We start from the raw sequence: 6361 nt of genomic DNA, 5'->3' as shown, positions 1-6361 counted from the left end.
AGCCCGGGATTCAGCCACTAGTGGCGGGCACGATTCCCCAAACACCGGCCCGATAATACGCGCACAATTCCCCAAACACCGGCGCGGATTTCAGCCACTAGTGGCGGGCACAAGTCCCCCAACACTAGCCAAGTTCTCAGCCACTATTGGCGGGCACAAGTCCCCCAACACTAGCCCGGGATTCAGCCACTAGTGGCGGGCACGATTCCCCAAACACCGGTCCGATAATACGCGCGCATATCCCCAAACACCGGCCCGATAATACGCGCACAATTCCCCAAACACCGGCCCGGATTTCAGCCACTAGTGGCGGGCACAAGTCCCCAAACACTAGCCAAGTTCTCAGCCACTAGTGGCGGGCACAAATCCCCAAACACCGGTCCGATAATACGCGCGCATATCCCCAAACACCGGCCCGATAATACGCGCACAATTCCCCAAACACCGGCGCGGATTTCAGCCACTATTGGCGGGCACAAGTCCCCCAACACTAGCCCGGGATTCAGCCACTAGTGGCGGGCACGATTCCCCAAACACCGGTCCGATAATACGCGCGCATATCCCCAAACACCGGCCCGATAATACGCGCACAATTCCCCAAACACCGGCCCGGATTTCAGCCACTAGTGGCGGGCACAAGTCCCCAAACACTAGCCAAGTTCTCAACCTTCAGCTGAGTATATGGCCTCCGAAAGGCCCATACATTCAGACGGGTCCATGTATTTTCAGCGACAGCCGCAGTACCGCCAAAATCCATGCAGCGGCGCTGGATTTATGGCCTCCGAAAGGCCCATTCATTCAGACGGGTCCATGTATTTTCAGCGACAGCCGCAGTACCGCCAAAATCCATGCAGAGGCGCTGAGTTTATGGCCTCCGAAAGGCCCATTCATTCAGACGGGTCCATGTATTTTCAGCGACAGCAGCAGTACCGCCAAAATCCATGCAGCGGCGCTGTATTTATGGCCTCCGAAAGGCCCATTCATTACCAACGGGGCTGCAGTAGCATCCCGCGGCCACGCAGGGGCAGATATTGTGAGGGAATTACATGGTAGTGGACGGAGCGCCCATGCATTTCCAATGGGAGTGCAGTACCTCAAAAATCCGCTCCAAGCCACCGAACTTGAGGGCCCGACGTTCCCTCAACACTAGCCCAGTGCAATCGACATTTCGTTCTGTGTACATTGTTACACAGAATGACAATACAAGGGAATTATTATTATTATTATTATTATTATTATGTATTCAGCCACTAGTGGCGGGCACAATACCCCAAACACTGGCCCGGCGCTGGCTGAGTTTATGGCCTCCGAAAGGCCCATACATTCAGACGGGTCCATGTATTTTCAGTTTTCCGTAGCAGGTGTGATTGTTTGTTTAATTAGGTAGTTTGTGTTGGTGACGGTGTTCCTAACTGTGGTGGCTTGTTTGTAGAATGTGGGGCCCTGCGTTTGTGTTATGTTGATTTCTGGTAATTTACTTTTTACTAAGTAGTCTTTCAGGTTTTTGTTTCTTTTAAAGGCTGAGATGATTTTGTAATCTTGGATTATGCTTGTGTTCTGTAGTGTCTGATTTATATTTTGTCCATTCATTCAGACGGGTCCATGTATTTTCAGCGACAGCCGCAGTACCGCCAAAATCCATGCAGCGGCGCTGAGTTTATGGCCTCCGAAAGGCCCATTCATTCAGACGGGTCCATGTATTTTCAGCGACAGCCGCAGTACCGCCAAAATCCATGCAGCGGCGCTGGGTTTATGGAATCCGAAAGGCCCATTCATTCAGACGGGTCCATGTATTTTCAACGACAGCCGCAGTACCGCCAAAATCCATGCAGCGGCGCTGGATTTATGGCCTCCGAAAGGCCCATTCATTCAGACGGGTCCATGTATTTTCAGCGACAGCCGCAGTACCGCCAAAATCCATGCAGAGGCGCTGAGTTTATGGCCTCCGAAAGGCCCATTCATTCAGACGGGTCCATGTATTTTCAGCGACAGCAGCAGTACCGCCAAAATCCATGCAGCGGCGCTGTATTTATGGCCTCCGAAAGGCCCATTCATTACCAACGGGGCTGCAGTAGCATCCCGCGGCCACGCAGGGGCAGATATTGTGAGGGAATTACATGGTAGTGGACGGAGCGCCCATGCATTTCCAATGGGAGTGCAGTACCTCAAAAATCCGCTCCAAGCCACCGAACTTGAGGGCCCGACGTTCCCTCAACACTAGCCCAGTGCAATCGACATTTCGTTCTGTGTACATTGTTACACAGAATGACAATACAAGGGAATTATTATTATTATTATTATTATTATTATGTATTCAGCCACTAGTGGCGGGCACAATACCCCAAACACTGGCCCGGCGCTGGCTGAGTTTATGGCCTCCGAAAGGCCCATACATTCAGACGGGTCCATGTATTTTCAGTTTTCCGTAGCAGGTGTGATTGTTTGTTTAATTAGGTAGTTTGTGTTGGTGACGGTGTTCCTAACTGTGGTGGCTTGTTTGTAGAATGTGGGGCCCTGCGTTTGTGTTATGTTGATTTCTGGTAATTTACTTTTTACTAAGTAGTCTTTCAGGTTTTTGTTTCTTTTAAAGGCTGAGATGATTTTGTAATCTTGGATTATGCTTGTGTTCTGTAGTGTCTGATTTATATTTTGTCCATTCATTCAGACGGGTCCATGTATTTTCAGCGACAGCCGCAGTACCGCCAAAATCCATGCAGCGGCGCTGAATTTATGGCCTCCGAAAGGCCCATTCATTCAGACGGGTCCATGTATTTTCAGCGACAGCCGCAGTACCGCCAAAATCCATGCAGAGGCGCTGAGTTTATGGCCTCCGAAAGGCCCATTCATTCAGACGGGTCCATGTATTTTCAGCGACAGCAGCAGTACCGCCAAAATCCATGCAGCGGCGCTGTATTTATGGCCTCCGAAAGGCCCATTCATTACCAACGGGGCTGCAGTAGCATCCCGCGGCCACGCAGGGGCAGATATTGTGAGGGAATTACATGGTAGTGGACGGAGCGCCCATGCATTTCCAATGGGAGTGCAGTACCTCAAAAATCCGCTCCAAGCCACCGAACTTGAGGGCCCGACGTTCCCTCAACACTAGCCCAGTGCAATCGACATTTCGTTCTGTGTACATTGTTACACAGAATGACAATACAAGGGAATTATTATTATTATTATTATTATTATGTATTCAGCCACTAGTGGCGGGCACAATACCCCAAACACTGGCCCGGCGCTGGCTGAGTTTATGGCCTCTGAAAGGCCCATACATTCAGACGGGTCCATGTATTTTCAGTTTTCCGTAGCAGGTGTGATTGTTTGTTTAATTAGGTAGTTTGTGTTGGTGACGGTGTTCCTAACTGTGGTGGCTTGTTTGTAGAATGTGGGGCCCTGCGTTTGTGTTATGTTGATTTCTGGTAATTTACTTTTTACTAAGTAGTCTTTCAGGTTTTTGTTTCTTTTAAAGGCTGAGATGATTTTGTAATCTTGGATTATGCTTGTGTTCTGTAGTGTCTGATTTATATTTTGTCCATTCATTCAGACGGGTCCATGTATTTTCAGCGACAGCCGCAGTACCGCCAAAATCCATGCAGCGGCGCTGGATTTATGGCCTCCGAAAGGCCCATTCATTCAGACGGGTCCATGTATTTTCAGCGACAGCCGCAGTACCGCCAAAATCCATGCAGAGGCGCTGAGTTTATGGCCTCCGAAAGGCCCATTCATTCAGACGGGTCCATGTATTTTCAGCGACAGCAGCAGTACCGCCAAAATCCATGCAGCGGCGCTGTATTTATGGCCTCCGAAAGGCCCATTCATTACCAACGGGGCTGCAGTAGCATCCCGCGGCCACGCAGGGGCAGATATTGTGAGGGAATTACATGGTAGTGGACGGAGCGCCCATGCATTTCCAATGGGAGTGCAGTACCTCAAAAATCCGCTCCAAGCCACCGAACTTGAGGGCCCGACGTTCCCTCAACACTAGCCCAGTGCAATCGACATTTCGTTCTGTGTACATTGTTACACAGAATGACAATACAAGGGAATTATTATTATTATTATTATTATTATGTATTCAGCCACTAGTGGCGGGCACAATACCCCAAACACTGGCCCGGCGCTGGCTGAGTTTATGGCCTCTGAAAGGCCCATACATTCAGACGGGTCCATGTATTTTCAGTTTTCCGTAGCAGGTGTGATTGTTTGTTTAATTAGGTAGTTTGTGTTGGTGACGGTGTTCCTAACTGTGGTGGCTTGTTTGTAGAATGTGGGGCCCTGCGTTTGTGTTATGTTGATTTCTGGTAATTTACTTTTTACTAACTAGTCTTTCAGGTTTTTGTTTCTTTTAAAGGCTGAGATGATTTTGTAATCTTGGATTATGCTTGTGTTCTGTAGTGTCTGATTTATATTTTGTCCATTCATTCAGACGGGTCCATGTATTTTCAGCGACAGCCGCAGTACCGCCAAAATCCATGCAGCGGCGCTGGATTTATGGCCTCCGAAAGGCCCATTCATTCAGACGGGTCCATGTATTTTCAGCGACAGCCGCAGTACCGCCAAAATCCATGCAGAGGCGCTGAGTTTATGGCCTCCGAAAGGCCCATTCATTCAGACGGGTCCATGTATTTTCAGCGACAGCAGCAGTACCGCCAAAATCCATGCAGCGGCGCTGTATTTATGGCCTCCGAAAGGCCCATTCATTACCAACGGGGCTGCAGTAGCATCCCGCGGCCACGCAGGGGCAGATATTGTGAGGGAATTACATGGTAGTGGACGGAGCGCCCATGCATTTCCAATGGGAGTGCAGTACCTCAAAAATCCGCTAGAGGGCCCCGAACTTGAGGGCCCGGCGTTCCCTCAAGTGCCGATTTTATACCCCCTTCTCCAGCCGACAGCCAGAATTATATTAGGGACTCGCAATTTTGAGAGGTGAGCACCAGGGCTAATCAGCGGCCACCCGTGACCATTGAGTCCGACAGAGCAGAGGCTAGGGGCGGCCTCGCATCTCGCAATTACCGAGGGAAGATGCCGGTTCTCGAAAAATTTCTAAGTTTTTCAAATTTTAAAGTATTGAAGTATTTAGGGCGCTTCCCGCGGCCCTGGCTTTTGCATGTACCCCTCTAAGCTCCGGTTCTCGAAAAATGTCTAAGTTTTTCAAACTTTAAAGTATTGAAGCCGGACTTCCGCGGAGGCTGACAGGGGGCCTCCATCGAAGCACCCTTCACCCCCGGGTGAGCCGGCGTCGGCCCACGGGCCTGCCGGTTCCCCAACTGAGCGATTGGCACACGAGACCCGCCTCGGAGGGCCCACGTCGGCCGGCGCAAGCCGGTGTTCGGGCGTGCGGCTCCTCCGGCTTTGCGGGTCAAGCTCCAGCGCCGAGGATACTAGGCAAACGTTGGGCCCCCCCGAGCCGAGTGGATACCCGCCTCAGAAAGAGCTGGGGCGGTACGTACGGACGGCCTCACTAAGAGGGAACGGAAGCTACTAAAGCACACGTATAACTGTCCGATGTGCGAACGAAAGTGAGGCCGGACGAATCCGATACGAGTTACGAGTGAGGCGGGATCCACGGCTGGCACTCGCGGGGCCCTCTTGCGAAACCATGCCTCGGCGTGAACCTTTTGGCGGCAGAACCAAGACGAACCGAGGTCGAGCTTCCGTCTCGAGCCACACCCAGACGTCCGACCGTCGCGGAGCCCGACGCCACGCGTGCTAGGGCTCCGCGCGAAACATCGTTTCACGACACCCGCTCGTCAGCCCGTCCGAACGTATACGAGTGTCGCGCGGCCCCCCGGGCCCGGCTGTAGCCACAGCCTCGTCCCGGACCAGGGCCGCACCGCCACCAGCAGCGCCCCCCCGGCGGCAGACGCACTCTGGTTGATCCTGCCAGTAGCATATGCTTGTTTTCAAGATTAAGCCATGCATGTCTAAGTACGAATGGCCAGTACAGTGAAACTGCGAACGGCTCATTAAATCAGTTATGGTTCCTTTGATCGCTCCACCGTTACTTGGATAACTGTGGCAAATCCAGAGCTAATACATGCAAACGAGCGCCGACTCGCGGGCGGGGCTCCGGCCTCGCCCCGGGGACGCGTGCATTTATCAGACACAAAAACCCACGCGGTGTCCGGCGGGCGGGGGCTCAGCCGTCGCGCGCGTCCCCCGCGTCCGGCCTCCGCCTCTCCGGGCGGGGGCGTAAGCGGCGCGGGCGGCTCCGCGCGCGCCGGTCCTCGTTCCGCCGGCCCGGCCCCCCCTTTGTGTTGACTCAGGATAACCTCGTGCCGATCGCTCGCCCACCCGAGGCGGCGACGACTCATTCGAATGTCTGCCCTATCAACTTTCGATGGTAGACTCTGCG

The 6361-nt window shown here is 52.6% G+C and overlaps 1 non-coding gene across 1 annotated transcript in view; it reads left to right on the top strand.

Annotated features, from left to right (window-relative positions):
• Window positions 1-5873: 5873 nt before the first annotated feature.
• LOC148345377 (18S ribosomal RNA) overlaps window positions 5874-6361 on the top strand; it is a 1987-nt gene continuing 1499 nt past the window's right edge. Inside the window, exon 1 of the ribosomal RNA XR_015848636.1 lies at window positions 5874-6361. This exon is cut by the window's right edge and continues 1499 nt beyond it. This is a non-coding gene — a ribosomal RNA (18S ribosomal RNA).

The sequence above is a fragment of the Urocampus carinirostris genome, unplaced genomic scaffold (assembly GCF_059441175.1).
Source record: "Urocampus carinirostris isolate Australia breed hairy pipefish unplaced genomic scaffold, RoL_Ucar_1.0 HiC_scaffold_51, whole genome shotgun sequence".
Taxonomy (NCBI): Eukaryota; Metazoa; Chordata; class Actinopteri; order Syngnathiformes; family Syngnathidae; genus Urocampus; species Urocampus carinirostris.
Note: the sequence above shows the minus strand (reverse complement) of the source record. Positions and strands in the feature narration are given on the sequence as shown.